Source organism: Aythya ferina (genome assembly GCF_964211825.1).
Source record: "Aythya ferina genome assembly, contig: HAP1_SCAFFOLD_64, whole genome shotgun sequence".
Taxonomy (NCBI): domain Eukaryota; kingdom Metazoa; phylum Chordata; class Aves; order Anseriformes; family Anatidae; genus Aythya; species Aythya ferina.
The window spans coordinates 462,574-479,629 of record NW_028181444.1 but is presented as its reverse complement, the minus strand read 5'-3'; the positions used below and the strand labels follow the sequence as shown (position 1 = coordinate 479,629).

The 17,056-nt window shown below is 42.3% G+C and overlaps 1 long non-coding RNA gene across 2 annotated transcripts in view; it reads right to left on the bottom strand.

Annotated features, from left to right (window-relative positions):
• Positions 1-12,599: 12,599 nt before the first annotated feature.
• LOC311428387 overlaps positions 12,600-17,056 on the bottom strand; it is a 432,091-nt gene continuing 427,634 nt past the window's right edge. For both annotated transcript variants that reach the window (XR_014687677.1, XR_014687678.1), the window contains 3 exons: positions 12,914-12,979; positions 12,781-12,827; positions 12,600-12,690 (listed from right to left, as the gene is read on the bottom strand). This is a non-coding gene — a long non-coding RNA (uncharacterized lncRNA). The remainder of the gene's footprint in view (positions 12,691-12,780; positions 12,828-12,913; positions 12,980-17,056) is intronic.

Sequence of the window (17,056 nt, the reverse complement as noted above, 5' to 3'; positions counted from 1 at the left end):
TAACTCTGTTCTAACTGAAACCAGGACAAGGTGTAACCGAAAAGGCTTATTTTTGTGAACCTTTGAAGTACAAGTTAGGGAAACAATGGGGCATACACAGATTTTTATCTATGCCTAGCTCCTCATGGGCACTCTTAGGTAGAGATTTATTAGAGCAAGTAGGAGCAGAAATTGTCTTTGAAAAGGGGAAAATGGAATTAAGAACAGGAGAAGAACAACTAATAAATGTGTTAAGCTTGGCACTAATACAAACTGACCCTAAAAGTGAAATACCTTTAGAGATCACAGATCAGGTATGTCCAGGAGTTTGGGCTACCGAAGTCCCTGGAAGAGCTAAAAATGTGACCTTAATGATTATTAAATTAAAGCCAGGACAGAAACCCGTTAAGGTTAAGTAATATCCTTTGAGGATAGAAGATAGGAAAGGAATTAAAGAGATAATTGATAAATTTTTACAGTATGGATTATTGATTGAATGCGAATCAGAATACAATGCACCCATATTGCCAATTAAAAAGGCAGATGAAAAAGCTATAGGCTAGTTCAGGATTTGAGGGCCATAAATAAAATCACTGAGGATATATGTTGCGAGGACATTTGTTGTCGACGGAAGGAAGACACAGACGCTCAATATGAGTGATCAGTGAACTTCGATTTATTGGATAGCTCAGTCGTCTTTTATCTAATTCAATATAATTAGCTCATACATATTGCAAAAGCTAAGCTCATGATTGGTTAGTGCATTTCTCTATTCTATCAGCTAGTTTCCCACCAAAGTAACACAGTTAGTACTTTCCCAGCATACCAACAGATATCATGTTCTTGTACCTGAAACCTCCCTGAAACCTCCCTAAAACCTCCCAGAACTTACATTCCTTCCCAGGCCGCATTCACGTATTTTCTCAGGCTTATTTACGTACTTTCTCAGGCTCATTTGAGCTGTGTTCGATACTTTGTTAACTTGCGGCCTCCTAGCTGTGCAATGTTCACATGGCCTACTTCGCTTAACCATTCCTCCACAATTCCCCCGTTTTTATTTTGGGCTACAAACACCTTCTCTGTGAGTTGTTCTAGTTTCCTAGATAAGCAGCTAAAGACTACCCGTGCAGCAATTATAATCAATACAATTATAAGCAAAAGGCGAAGTCCCTCTTTGATTAAGTTAAAAACCCATCCCCTTACATTTCCAAAGACAGATTTAAGCCAATCATCAAACCAATTATTCTGTATCGTAATTTTTTGTGTATGATCCATTAACCATTTCAATTGATTGTGAATTGATTGCCCATGATCAGAGAGATTAAAGCAACACATTCCTTCTACATCTTCACACCCATGTCCTTGAGCTAATAACAAGAAATCAATAGCGGCCCTATTTTGTAACACAGCATGTCTTATGCTCTCCATATCTTGCGACATTTCAGAAAGAACTTGTGTTGTTACATTTGATTGTTTAACAGCCCAACAAGCAAGCTTATTAATGTTAGTCAAAGCATGTGCAGTTCCCACACCAGGCACTAAAGAAGCAAAGAATCTTTCTGCTGGACCCCACAGTTCTACACCATCATTACAGTCAGAACCCAAAGTATTTAGATCTCGTTTAATTCTTCTGCTCCCTGTCGAGTTCTTCCACGAGTGCAAATCTGGAACGAAAAGTGTGCGTCATCCTAGGTAACACGGACCCCCAAAAGCACTAGCTGGTATCCCTTGCCATGCACGGTCCCCACAGATTAAAAACATACCAGGTGGCAAAGCTTTGGCCTGACTTTGAAACCAGATTGAATTGGTATCACCTATTCCATACGCCCCAAATGGTACACTAATATTCCCGGTGTTGTTCCATCCACAGTAATGTCCATTGGCCTCAAATCCAAGGGTCCTCGATGTTATGTTGGTCCAGTGCGTTTTATTTTGTTTCCCTTCATGGAGTACAAAGCATGTTTGTGTCCAGTTACTACTGCTATTCCCTACTACCACAGACCCCAGGAGATCCAGTTCTTGAGGGTCCCATGGCAATGAGTTATTAAGAGCTTGCAGGGCAGCAACTACTCCATCCGAGACATTAGCAGAAAGGGATCTACTAAGTAAAGTAACACTGGCAGAGTATGGTGCTAACATTTCACTCAGTTCCTTTGGATCCCCTATTGGAACCCCAAACAAGCATGTTCTAAAAGGATCAGATGCAGAAGCAAGAAACAGACAAAATGAACTCTGTCTGGTTTCATTAGCCCAGGTGACCCACATATTCTGCTGAGGGTCAATCTTCCCTAAGATAGCATTACCATGTCCAGCCATTATTATAACTGATAGCATAATCAAAGTCCCTTGTTCTGTTACTTCAGCCATGATCGTTGTCATCCTCTTCTTTCTTCGATGGCTGGCTTTACACACCGAATAGGCACCCAGGTCGGACCTGTAGGGGAAGAGACACATACATAACCTCGTCCCACATAAATCACATCAGCAGGCCCTAACCATTGCCCTGTTTTCATATCTCTGTACAATACTCTCATAGCACATTTGTTATCATTTTCAGATTTGGTATAATGACGTGCTACAGGTGGTTCGTCATGTTCCCCAAAAACACACAAATGATTCAGAACAAATAGAGTCTTGTCTACCCTTTCTCTAACATCAATAATGTCTTTAAACCTTTCTAAATATTGTTTAACTGTTCCATTAGCCCTTTCCACAATAGCCTGACCAGTTGGTGAATGTGGAATACCAGTAATATGTTTAATGTCCCATAGTTCCATGAATCGCTTGAATGGCCCACTAACATAGGCTGGACCATTATCAGTCTTTATAGTCTGTGGTACTCCCATTACTGCAAAACAACTGGCAAGATGACGTCGTACATCCCGAACTTTTTCTCCAGGCTGCGGTGTAGCCCAGATCATGTGACTATAAGTGTCTATTGTTACATGCAGATATTTCAATCGTCCAAATGCTGGAACATGAGTAACATCCATTTGCCACACTTCATTGGCTTTAAGCCCTCTGGGGTTTGTCCCGACTCCGAGTCCCACCCCTGAATTATAATTACTACATATTGGACAAGCTTTTACTATCGCTTGTGCATCAGCTCTAGACAGTTTGTAAGCCCGCGCAAGTCCCTTAGCATTCTGGTGAAAAATAGCATGAGCCTCCCTAGCTCTACAGAAGGGAGATAATGGCGCTTCAGTGGCTGGAGCGGCAACTAATTTATCCGCCCGAGCATTGCCTTCTCCCAGTCCCTCCACCCATTGGTGACTTCGTATATGTATCACCGCATAGGATTTGCTTCTCTGCGCTATAGCAAGCTGTAAGCTAGTTAATAATTCTGCAAGGCGTTCATTTTTTACATCTCTTAAAGCAGAGTCCTCTATACGATTAGCTATACCTACTACATACAGAGAATCAGATACTACATTTAAAGGGGCATCTTTCCATTTTATAAATGCCCATACAACCGCATAGAGCTCTAATGTCTGTAATGAATCGTTGTCCTGGCCCTTTAAAATTTGGTGTTGCCAGCCTTGTTCGTCTTTCCATGTTATTGCAGCAGACTTGGAGCGCTTTCCAGCGTCCGTGAAAACAGTTACTGCATCTGCTAACGGAGAATCCGACCGCTTGGGCTGGGTTATCCATGCTTGGTTTTCCATCCATGACAATATAGTTGATTGTAATGTCTTTGCCACTATTGTGGCGCCATCCTGTAATAATGCAGCTTGTAGTTTTTCGGAATTCTGTATGTACCATTCCAAGTCACCTGGCTTTATTGGTACCCAGATTGTACTTGGTGGAACTCCGTCTATTTGTAGTATCCGATTTCTTCCTTTCTTTATTAATTCTGACAGCGTGTCAATTTTTTCTTGAATTGTTCTTCGGGGTTGCAATGGGGGAGCTATCCACTCCAATACCACAGTTTCCATTTCCTTTTCCCCCGTTTTTATTTTTTGCTGTGTGATAGCACCCATCAAGTGTTGTGGACCACACAAAACAGTAAAATCCAGTGGCCTGTCAGGTATGCGTCGATGTGTGACACGCGTTGTGATCAGTGATGCAATTTGTTGTAATATTTCCGATTGTTGTTCTGATAATGTCACCTTTGCGGCAGGATCAGTTCCTTTTAATAAAGGTCGAAGGCAATTCAACAGTTCATTTGGAATTCCGACCACTGGCCTAATCCACTGTAAATCTCCCAGCAGTTTTTGAGCATCATTGAGAGTTGTGATGTTCGATTGGATAGTAAGTTTCTGAGGCGGAATAGTAGAATCTGTGATTTTCCACCCTAAGTACTTCCAAGGGCTTGTCTCCTGAATTTTTTCTGGTGCAATTACCAGTCCCATTTGTTTAAGAGCAACTGCCAGCGCATTTTTCTGTTGTAAGGAAAATATCTCCTCCTGAGCTAGCAAAATATCGTCCATGTAATGGTAAATAATCGTTTTTGGCCATGTGCGGCGAATTGGTTGAAGTGCTGCATCAACATAGAGCTGACATAAGGTAGGTGAATTACGCATGCCCTGAGGTAACACAGTCCATTCAAATCTCTGATATGGTCCTTCACGATTTATAGCAGGAAGTGTAAAAGCAAACCTCTGTTTATCATTGTCATGTAATGCAATTGTAAAAAAGCAGTCTTTGAGATCCACAATTAGTAATTTCCACCCTTCTGGTATCATAGCAGGATTAGGTAATCCAGGTTGCAGTGCTCCCATAGCACACATCTGGTTATTAACTGCTCGTAAGTCATGTAGCAAACGGTATTTCCCTGATTTTTTGGGAATCACAAAAATCGGAGTATTCCAAGGGCTTGTTGACAGTCTCAAATGCCCTTGTTGATACTGTTCCTGTACTAATTTATGAGCATGTAAAAGACTTTCCCGTTTCAGTGGCCACTGCTCAACCCATACAGGTTCATCAGTTTTCCATTTAAGTGGGATCGGGAAAGTCCAAGCAATGGCCACACCTAAAAATTTTGATGATCTGTCGTGAGAACTGCTCCCATTTGGGCAAGGATATCTCGCCCCACCAGCGCTTGTACTCCTTCAGGTAGTGATAAGATGGAGACACTGCATTGTACCACCTTATCACCTATTGTCCATTGTAGCACTGGTGACCGACGAGCAAGAGTCACACCTCCTACTCCCGAAACTGTAGCATTAGACTCAAATGTAGGCCAATGTGAGGGCCAATCCTTTGTGCTGATTATAGATACATCAGCACCAGTGTCCAACAATGCCTCAATCTGTATTTTCTCATCCTTTAAACACACAGTGACATTTTGTCGTGGTCTGTGTCGCATACCAAGTGTCAATAAAGCCACTTTTCCCGTGGAGCCAAATGCTCCCAGTCCTCGATCCTTTGCAGATTCCGATGCTAATGATTCAGCAAGATGAGGCAAAGGAATTAACTGTGCCATTTTTGTGCCTTTCGGCACATGAATTGGAGGAAACATTGCAGAAACCATAATTTGTATTTCCCCAAAGTAATCCTTGTCAATAAGTCCAGTTAATATTTGTAATCCATTCATGGTGGCAGACGATCTCCCTATTAACAAAGCTCCCACAGGTTCCTTATTAACAACAACTGGTCCAATAAGTCTTGTTTTTACCCTGGTGGGTCTCGAATCCAATAAAGTCACATCGACTGCGGTTGCCAAATCCAGGCCGAGGCTCCCTCTGGTGGCTGGTCGGAGAAAAAAGGATTCGTCGCAGTTGGTGCTGGTGCTGTTGCCGTCGCTGCCGTTGTCGTAAAAGCCACTTTTTGTGTCGTCGCGGGGCGGCTCCTCCCGCTGCTCCGGCCGTTTCCCGACGCATTTCGGCGGCATGCTGAAGTGCTGTGAGTATTTGTTTGACAATTTTGGCACCACACAGATTCTATTTTGCAATTCCGTCTAATGTGTCCCGCAACACCACATCGAAAACAACGATATTGCGGTGTCGATACTCGGCTAATAGGACGTCCACCGGGGGTTTGCAAAGGAGCAAGGGCTGCAAACACTTTTGACTGTTCTTTCATGTTATCACCTAATTGTTTTACTGCTTCTACTAACATAGTCTGTGGACCTACAGGTACCTGAGACATTCTTTCCAATCCTTCCTCTATTGTCCAAGTACTCGGTAACGTAGCTAATATACTACGAGTTGAAGGGTTACAATTTTGGAGTGCACATTGCTTTAATATAGTGCCTTTAAGATAATCAGGAACTCCCGCTGCTTGTATCGCATTTGCTACCCGATCGATAAACAACCCGAATGGTTCCTCTCTGCCCTGTTTAATTCCCATGTAGGACGGCATTCCCCCCGGCTCTCTAATTTGTTCTAATGCTCTTCTGGCTAGATTCATTGATACCTTAGCTTTGTCTGGTCCCAAGAGTGCCTGCGCCTCTGTTCTAAAATATGGTCCCACACCCAGTAATTCGTCTAATGTAACACCATACAAGGGATCCCCAGGCGCGCGTATTATCGCTACCTCTTCTTGACAGATACCGTGCCAATATGCATTAAACAAAAGTTGTTGATGCTGTGTCAAGATTAGTTTCATTATGCTACGAATATCTCCTGGGAGCAGAATATTTGTCCCCCAAATATAGTCTAACATTTGACGAGTAGGTTCTCCCTTTAATCCAGACTCATTTACTGTAGATCGTAATTGTGTTAATAATTTCCAATCTAAATTAGTCAACTGAACCTGTACATTTCCCTGTGCATCTGGAGGTGAATACACCACCGGATAGGCTGTTGTTATTTGTGCTGCTATTTCAAGATTCCCTTCCTTCATTGCTTCATGCGCTATTTTTTTCCATGTCTCCTCCCTGTCCTGTACATTGATTCTAAATGGACTTGTTGAATATGAATTTGTACCTGACTCCTCACCCACCCTTTCTCTGTTCTCTGATTGTACGGGCGAGGGTGCAGGCGGGGCTGTCGGTGGCTGTGACTGTGAGGGTTCTTCTTCCCCTGATATGGGTACCGAAGTCCCTTTTGGAATTGTAATTGTTCTATATGATGGTGGAGAGGGGTAAGCTTGTTCCTCAGCTCTTTGCTGAGTAGAGGAAGAAGCAGAAGCCCCCCCCTTCTGACTGGATGATCCTAATCGTTCTGTTGCAGCAGCAGCTATTTTTTGTTCAGCTTGATGTGTTGCTAATGCATTAGTTACCGCCCTCCATGGCTTCATCAATTTCTTTGCTATTTTATTATCACTAATTACTTCATCAAATAATTTATCCCCAAACTTCCTCCACTCTGCTTGTTCAAACACAGTATCAGGATCTAAAAAACAACCCTTAACTACCCCATAAGCTAATAACTTTGGTAATTCCTTTTTACAACATATATCCTGTGTGCCCCGCTTTTCTAAAAAGCATTTGAGCAAATCATACGCCGCTTGTCTCTCCATACCTTTATATACGTCGGTACCGTTGCAGCCTTTGCAAAGACCTCGGCGACGCTTTCCGGCGGGACCCTCTATAGGCTCATCCCGGGTGCGAGGACTCCCTTTCCGAGCTGCGGGTGCGGGTGTGGGTATTCCAGGTTTCTTTTCCATTCACCTTTCAGGCCTCGGGTACGGGGATTCAGCAATTTGTAATCCTTTTCACCTCCTGAGCTGCGTTGCAGGACCGGTCCTTGTATTCCGTCCAACCGTGGCTCGCAGGTACAATTCCAGCGCAGGTTCAACTCCAGCGAAGTCCCTGTTCCTGTATTGCAGGTCCCTGTTCGGGCGCCATTTGTTGCGAGGACATTTGTTGTCGACGGAAGGAAGACACAGACGCTCAATATGAGTGATCAGTGAACTTCGATTTATTGGATAGCTCAGTCGTCTTTTATCTAATTCAATATAATTAGCTCATACATATTGCAAAAGCTAAGCTCATGATTGGTTAGTGCATTTCTCTATTCTATCAGCTAGTTTCCCACCAAAGTAACACAGTTAGTACTTTCCCAGCATACCAACAGATATCATGTTCTTGTACCTGAAACCTCCCTGAAACCTCCCTAAAACCTCCCAGAACTTACATTCCTTCCCAGGCCGCATTCACGTATTTTCTCAGGCTTATTTACGTACTTTCTCAGGCTCATTTGAGCTGTGTTCGATACTTTGTTAACTTGCGGCCTCCTAGCTGTGCAATGTTCACATGGCCTACTTCGCTTAACCATTCCTCCACAGATATACATCCAGTAGTGGCAAACCCTTATACTTTGCTGACTAAATTAAAGAATAGTCAAGTCTGGTTTACCGTACTGGATTTAAAAGATGCCTTCTTCTGCCTAGGCTTAGCCACAGAAAGCAAAAACCTATTCGCCTTTGAATGGGAAAATCCCGATTCAGGCAGAAAGACGCAGCTTACGTGGACATTACTACCTCAAAGATTCAAGAATAGCCCCACTATTTTTGGAAACCAATTAGCAAGGGAACTTGAAACATGGATACCTCCGGACACTGAAGGTGCTTTGTTACAATATGTAGATGATCTCTTAATAGCTACCGAGACTAAAGGGAGTTGGATTCAATGGACTATAAGTCGTCTTAATTTTCTGGGTTTAAATGGATATCAAGTCTCTTGACAGAAAGTCCAGCTGGCTCAACAAAGTGTGACCTATCTGGGATTTGACATTTCGGAAGGACAACGAGAACTAGGAACTGAACATAAGGAAGTCATTTGCCGGACTCCAGAACCTCAAATGGTAAAGGAGCTACAAAGCTTTTTAGGAATGACAGGTTGGTGTCGCCTTTGGATTTATAATTATGGACTATTGGTAAAGCCTCTATGTGAATTGATAAAGATTAACCAGTCAAAGTTAGTCTGGACTGGAGAAGCACAAAAAGTCTTTAAACAACTTAAACAAGAATTGATGATTTTGAAATATCAAGCAATATTGGTAGAACAGGACGACGTGGAAATTGTGATAATTCATATTGTGAATCTAGCCTCTTTTCTTAGTGATGCTCCGGCACAAGCTGTGATTCACGATTGTTTAGAAACTCTAGAGACTGTGTATTCCAGCCGACCAGACCTTAAGGAGGAGCCCATGGAAGACGCGGAAGAAACTTGGTTCACGGATGGGAGCAGTTTTGTTACGCAAAGACAACGTAAAGCTGGATATGCTATAACAACTACTCAGCAGGTAATCGAGTCTAAGCCTTTACCCCCTGGAACATCAGCTCAAAAGGCGGAGATAGTTGCTCTCACGAGAGCATTGGAACTGGCAGCGGGAAAAAGGGTAAATATTTGGACAGATTCTAAATATACATTCGGCGTGGTACATGCTCATGGAGCAATTTGGAAAGAACATGGATTGCTGACCGCTCAGTGAAAACACAAAGTATGCTGAAGAAATTTTAAAATTGTTAGAGGCTGTAAAACAACCAGAAAAGGTAGCTGTCATGCATTGTCAGGGACACCAAAAGGGGAACACCGATTTTGAAACTGGAAAATCGATTGGCAGAGGCTAAGCAGGCAGCTGAAATAACTGAGGTGAAGGCATTGTCTTTGATACCAGACGGTAAAATCCAAACTATATCCAAATTATACAAAAGAAGACTTAAAATTAATTGAAGATTTGAAAGGTAAAATGAAACCAGATGGATGAGTATATTTAAAAGATAACCACATAGTAATACCCTCTAGTTTGACATGGCCCATAGTTCTTACAGAACACAATAAAACGCACTGGGGAGCTGGCACACTGCATAAGAGCCCGAGTCAGACATTAGTGGGACGATATGATAAAACAAGTAACTCAACAATGTAGCATTTGCTTACACAATAACCCCAATACCAAGAATAGAATAAAATTTGGAATAATCGGTAAAGGAAATTATTCGGGGCAACAGTGGCAAATTGATTTTTCAGAACTCCCTAGAAAAGGGGGGTATCATTATTTACTGGTTCTGACTGACACGTTTTCAGGAAGGCCTGAAGCCTTTCCCTGTCGAACAAACAAAGCAAGAGAAGTGGTTAAAGTCTTGTTAAATGAAATAATACCATGCTTTGGGATTCTAGTAGCAATGTCTTCTGATAGAGTTTCACATTTTTGTGCGCAAGTGGTAGACCAGATAAGTAAGATTCTAAAGATAGATTGGCAACTGCATACTCCTTATAGACCACAGGCAAGTGGACAGGTAGAAAAAATGAACCATTTAATTAAACAATAAATAGCTAAAATTGGATAAGAAGCTAATTTGTCATGGCCTCAATCCCTCCCTTTAGCATTACTTGGAATTAGAGTTAAACCTAGAATAAAAGGAAATTTGAGTCCCTTCAAAATCTTATATGGAAGGCCATAGCCATTTCTATTTAGTGGAGAGGACCTAACGCAGTTAGGATCAGAATATTTATATGCTTATATAACTGAACTTCAGAAACAATTAAATAAAGTACATACATTTGTTTTAGGGACCAGGGCTAGAGGGTTGGATCAACCAATCCACCCCTTTAAGCCCGGGGATTATATATATATAAAGACTTTGTATGGACAACCCGTGCAGGAAAAATGGAAGGAAAGTGGATGGGAGCATACCAAGTATTACTGACAACACACACCGCCATTAAGATTAAGAAGCAAGCAGCTTGGATCCACAATTCAAGGGTGAAGAAGGCCCCGGCGAGGATATGGACCACCACTCCAATTGGACCAACAAAATTACGGTTTTCCAGATCCTAATGATTGCAGGGGTGCGGTTCTCGGATTTGGGGTGGGCAACTTGGGATGAGAACTTACACCTGACCTTAATACAGACAATTTCTCAAGTAACTAATAAGACGAATTGTTGGGTATGCACCCATCTGCCACAGCATGGGAATAAGGGTGTATCGTTAATTGGGATTCCCTTGCCTGCAAACTTATCTTGGACTAATTTGTGGGAAAACACATCTTGGGGTCGAAAATATTAAGCAGTTTTGGAACTAGAAGTGAGTAGCTTCTTGCCGTTAGAATCCTATTATGTATGTGTACAAAGGTGTAACCTGCCTAAGGGTATAGGAAAACAGCATTGTATAAATACGGATACTACTTATGTGGGAAATCAGACATCTTGTAATTGAACAATTGATATTAGTACGACTAGCGGCTGGGCAAATTCAACCAGCTGGACGGTTCCAGAAGGAAAAGGGTGGTATTGGCTATGCAATGATACAGCCCGTAAGGTCTTGCCTGAGAATTGGAAGGGAACTTGCACTCTTGGAGCGGTAGTCCCCAATATGACAGTACATGATGTAGTGCCTCGAGGTTACTTGAGAACTCATATGCGGAGAATCAGACGAAAAATTAACAATCCATTGATAGAGAGACACACCCCTTTTCATAGTTTTGTGCGATGGTTTATCCCATGGTTAGGAGTGAGTGAATTGGAAAAGGCAATAGTTAATATTTCTGCAATTATAGAGAAGTTAGAAAACAAAATTCTGGATGCTATAAAGGCTCAACAAGAAGAGATACCTAGTTTATCACAGGTAGTATTCCAAAATCGGATGGCCCTAGACTTGTTACTGGCCACTCAAGGGGGAGTCTGTACAGTAATAAACACAAGTTGTTGTATGTATGTAGATCAGAGTGGAAGGATCTCTACCGACCTGGAAGAAATATGGAAGCAGACCAGGATCCTACATGAGATCAGTAAAGATGATCTTTCATGGAGTTTTAGTGAACTATGGGCTAAGTTAACCTCCTGGTTGCCCAATTTCCAATGGTTGAAACAAGTATTCATTGCTCTAATCGTATTAGTAGTGTTAGGAATATTTGTGTGCATGTTGTTTAGATGCCTGCTTTGTTGTGTTACTGTAAATAAAGAAAGTATCTGATGCAAAAGAATTTGCATGGGAAAAGAAAAGGGGGGATTGATTAAGGAGGTATTGGGGAGGCAAGGACAATCCCCAGACAAGGACTGTATATCTCGAAACAAGACACTGGAACTCATGATAAGGAAGCGGCAGGCGGACAGAGAAACGAATGTAAGGACTATAACTCTCGAAACTGGACATTGGAATTCATTATAAAGATACAACAAACGGGAGAATTGGCAACAACCAGCTCTTGCAATTAAGAAACATGCCAATTCAGCAGATTCCTGACCAAAGGTGAAAAGTACACTGTGAGGAAGACTCGGGGTCTTCCTCCCAAAGACCCCTGCCCACGTCCCAAAGACCCCTGCCCACAATTCTTGGAAGGCTCTGTGCAGGAGCAAGGTGCCAAAAGGCTAATTAGCATGAGAAGCGAGGGAAGGCGGGGATAGGTAATGCATATGTATAGGTGCTTGTAGAATATTGATAGATTGATTGTATAAACTCAAGACTGCTTTCTGCTTTGGGTATGCACGATAGGTGGAGAGATCCCCCGTGCATCCAGCGCTGCAATAAAGAATATACCACTTAAAGGAATTTCGGCTTCGATCTTTGAAGCAAGGCTAGATAGGATGGGGCTTCAGGCACCTCTTCACCTGAGGAAACACACTGCCATCAGGCACCGCTGTGCCAGACAAGCTTGTTCTGCTAGAACACCCTACTCAGATGCACTGTGGCATTCAAGTGAACTGCTTTCATGCAAATATAACGACTGATGTTACAACCCACCTTGCCTGTGGCACCTGATGAACAGAAGAGTAAGCCACCGCAGCACTTCAAAACCATCCCTGCACGTGCCGCTCCTTGTCGCTCTCTGGCCTTATCTCATATCCTTATCCACTTCTGTGGAGAGCCTGCCACGGCACCTGCAAAGCAAGACGGACACCTTTCATAGTCACCTTGTGCTACTTGGTCGTTCTGCTCCAACCCAGCTCATGACCAGCCCCTCTTCTTACACAGCTCTTCAGAGTGCAGTTTGCTCCTTTGAGCCTGTGCGAGACACCTGTGAAAGAAAAAGAAACACATAGGCCGATGCAGCATCCAAAGACACAGCACAACTAGGTAAGTTACTCTCATCTGCTCCCTTACCTCTGCCGCTTACCAGCCCCCGAGGCAGATGCTTCAATCTACCCTCTTCAAACAGCTACAACACCTCTAAAAGACAAAGAGGGGATGCTTAGAGGAACAGTGAGACCTACAACACAACTGCTACATCTGTTCCTCACTCACCTTGCCAGAGGCAGCTCTGCGTGTGACGTCCCAGGTTGTACACTGCGTTACCTAACCCTTACCGTAACCCTTACCCTAACCCTTCTCACCCTTACCATTACCCAAATCCTTACCTTTACTTTTTCCTTACCCTTACTCTTTCCTTTAACCATAACCTTACCCTTACCCTATACCTTACTCCAACCCTTCCCCTTACCTTCCCCTTCCCCTTACACTTAACCTAACCCTTACCCTTCTGCTTCCCCTAAAACATATCCTAACACTTTCCCTTACCCTTAAACTTACCCTAACCCTTTCTATTACCCTTACACTTACTCTTGCCCTAATCCTTGCTTGCACCCTTACACTTATGCTAACCCTTACCCTTACCCTTACTCAAACCCTTACTCTAACCCTTACCCTGACCTGTACCATTTCCCTTACCCTTACCCTTATTCATACCATTACCCTTACCCTTAACCTTACCCTTACCCTAACACTTACCCTCACCCTTAACCTTTCTGCTACACTTACCCTTTTCCTAAACCTAAACCTTACTCTTACCCTTACCCTTAACCTAAGCCTAAACCTCAAACCTTACCGTAAAGCTTACCCTTTCTGCTACACTTACCCTTAGCCTAAATCTAAACCTTACGTTTACCCTTAGCCTAACCCTCACCCTTACCATTACCCATACCCTTATCCTTACCCTAACCCTTACCTTTACACTGACGGTTACCATTAACCTTACACTTACCCTAACACTTATCCTGAACCTAACCCTTACCCTAAACCTTACGCCAACCCTTACATTAACCCTAACCCTTACCCTAAACCTTACACTTACTCTTAACATTAACCTTACCCTTAACCTTTAGCTAATACTTAACCTTACGTTTTTCTCACCCTAACCCTATAATTAACCATAACCATTACGCTAACACTTAACCTTACCCTATCCCTTACACTTTTCCTTATCCATACCCTTAACCTTACCCCAACCCTTACCCTTAAGCTGAACCTAACCCTGAACCTTACCCCAAACCTTTCCCTGAACCTTACATTAACACTAACCCTTAACCTAAACCTTACACTTACTCTTAACCTTAACCTTACCCTTAACCTTACCCTTAACCTTAAGCTAGTACTTAACCTTACATTTTTCTCACCCTAATCCTAAAATTAACCCTAACCATTACCCTAACACTTAACCATTACACTTACCCTTATTCTATCCGTTACCCTTACGCTTTCCCTTAACATAAACCTTACCCTTGACCTTACCCTTACCATAAGCCATACAACAACACTTAAATGTACACTTACGCTTACACTTACACTAGCATTTACTCGTACAATTACCCTTACCCTTAACCTAAGCTGAAACTTTAAACCTTACAGTAAACCTTACCCTTTCTGCTACACTTACCCTTAGCCTAAATCTAAACCTTACACTTACCCTTACTGTAACCCTCACCCTTATCATTACCAATACCCTTACTCTTACCCTTACCCTAACCCTTACAATTACCCGTACTTTTACACATACCCTTACACTTACCCTTACTCTTAAACTTACACTAACCCTTACCCTTAACTAAATCTAACCCTTACACTAAACATCATCCTTACCCTTACCATTATCCCTTCTCTTACCCTTATCCTAAACGTTTCCCAAACCCTTACCCTTACATTAAACCTAACCCTTACCATAACTCTTAACCTTATCCTTAAACTTAACCTAATACTTACCCTTATGTTTCCCTCACCCTAAACCTAAAATTAGCCTAACCATTACCCTAACACTTACCCTTACTCTAACGCTTACCCTGAACTGTACCCTTACACTTCCACTTACCCACTTAAGTGTAAGAGTTAGGATAACGTTAACCTTAAGGGTGACCCTTTAGCTTATCCTTAATGTTTATGGTTAGGTTAAGAACAAGGGTAATGGTTTGGTAAGGGTAAGGTTAAGGGTAATTTTACGAGTAATTGCTAGGGTAAGTGTAAGCGTAAGTGTACATGTAAGTGTTGTTGTATGGCTTATGGTAAGGGTAAGGTCAAGGGTAAGGTTTATGTTAAGGGTAAGCGTAAGGGTAAGGGATAGAGTAAGGGTAAGGGTAAGGTTAAGGGTAACGGTAAGGTTAAGGGTACAAATATGTGTTAGGGTATGGGTTATGGTATGGGTAAGAATTAGGGTGAGTATAAGGGTAAGGGTAAAGGGTAAGGGTACAGGTCAGGGTAAGGGTTAGGGTAAGGTTAAGTGTTAGGGTAATGGTTAGGGTTAGTTTTAGGGTTAAAGTCAGGAAAATGTATGCGTAAGTATTAGGTGAATGTTAAGGGTAAGGTTAAGGTTAAGAGTAAGTGTAAGGTTTAGGGTAAGGGTTAGGGTTAATGTAAGGGTCAGGGTAAGGGTTGGGGTAAGGTTTAGGGTAAGGGTTAGGGTACGAATAAGTGTTAGGGTAAGGGTAAGGTTAATGGTAACCGTAAGTGTAAGGGTAAGGGTTAGGGTAAGGGGAAGAGTAAGGGGAAGGGGAAGTCTAAGGGTCCGGGTCAGGGTAAAAGTTAGAGTAAGGGTTAGGGTTAGGGTTCGGTAAGGGTAAGTGTTAGGGTAATGGTTACGGTTAATTTTAGGGTTATGGTGAGGGAAACGTAAGGGTATGTATTAGTTTAAGGGTAAGGTTAAAGTTAAGATTAAGTGTAAGGTTTAGGTTAAGGGTTAGGGTTAGAGTAAGGGTTAGGGTTAGGGTAAGGGTTAGGGATAATGTAAGGGTCAGGGTAAAGGTTGGGGTAAGGTTTAGTTTAAGGGTAAAAGTAAGTATAATGGTAAGGGTAAGAGTGAAGGTTAGGGTAATGGTTAGATTTAGGTAAGGGTGAGGGTTAGGGTAAGGTTTAGAATTAGGCAAAGGGTAAGTGTAGCAGAAAGGGTAAGGTTTAGGATAAGGGTAAGTGTTAGGATAAGGGTAAGGTTTAGGGTTAGCTTAATAGTAAGGTTAAGGGTAATTGTACGAGTAATTGCTAGGATAAGTGCAAGCGTAAGTGTACATGTAAGTGTTGTTGTATGGCTTATGGTAAGGGTAAGGTCAAGGGTAAGGTTTATGTTAAGGGTAAGCGTAAGGGTAACGGATAGAGTAAGGGTAAGGGTAAGGTTAAGGGTAACGGTAAGGTTAAGGGTACAAATATGTGTTAGGTTATGGGTTATGGTATGGGTAAGAATTAGGGTAAGTATAAGGGTAAGGGTAAGTGTAAGGGTACAGGTCAGGGTAAGGGTTAGAGTAAGGGTTAGGGTTAGGGTTAGGGTAAGGTTAAGTGTTAGGGTAATGGTTAGGGTTAGTTTTAGGGTTAAAGTCAGGAAAACGTATGCGTAAATATTAGGTTATTGTTAAGGGTAAGGTTAAGGTTAAGAGTAAGTGTAAGGTTTAGGGTAAGGGTTAGGGTTAATGTAAGGGTCAGGGTAAGGGTTGGGGTAAGGTTTAGGGTAAGGGTTAGGTTCAGGATAAGTGTTAGGGTAAGGGTAAGGTTAATGGTAACCGTAAGTGTAAAGGTAAGGGTTACGGTAAGGGTAAGAATAAGGGTATGGGTAATGGTAAGGGTGAGGGTTAGTCTAAGGGTAAGTGTAAGGTTTAGATTTAGGCTAAGGGTAAGTGTAGCAGAAAGGGTAAGGCTTACGGTAAGGGTAAGTGTTAGGATAAGGGTAAGGTTTAGGGTTAGGTTAAGGGTATGGGATCGGGTAAGGGTAAGGGTAAGGGTAAGGGTAAGGGTAAGGGTTACCGTAAGGGTACGGGTACGGGTAGAAGTATGTGTTAGAGTATGGGTTATGGTAAAGGTAAGGGTTAGGGTAAGGGTAAGTGTTGGGGTAATGGTTAGGGTTAATTTTAGGGTTAGGGTGAGGGAAAAGTAAGGGTAAGTATTAGGTTAAGGTTAAGGGTAAGGTTAAGGTTAAGTGTAAGTTTTAGGGTAAGGGTTAATGTAAGGGTCAGGGTAAGGGTTCAGGTAAGGTTTAGGGTTAGGGTTAGGTTAAGG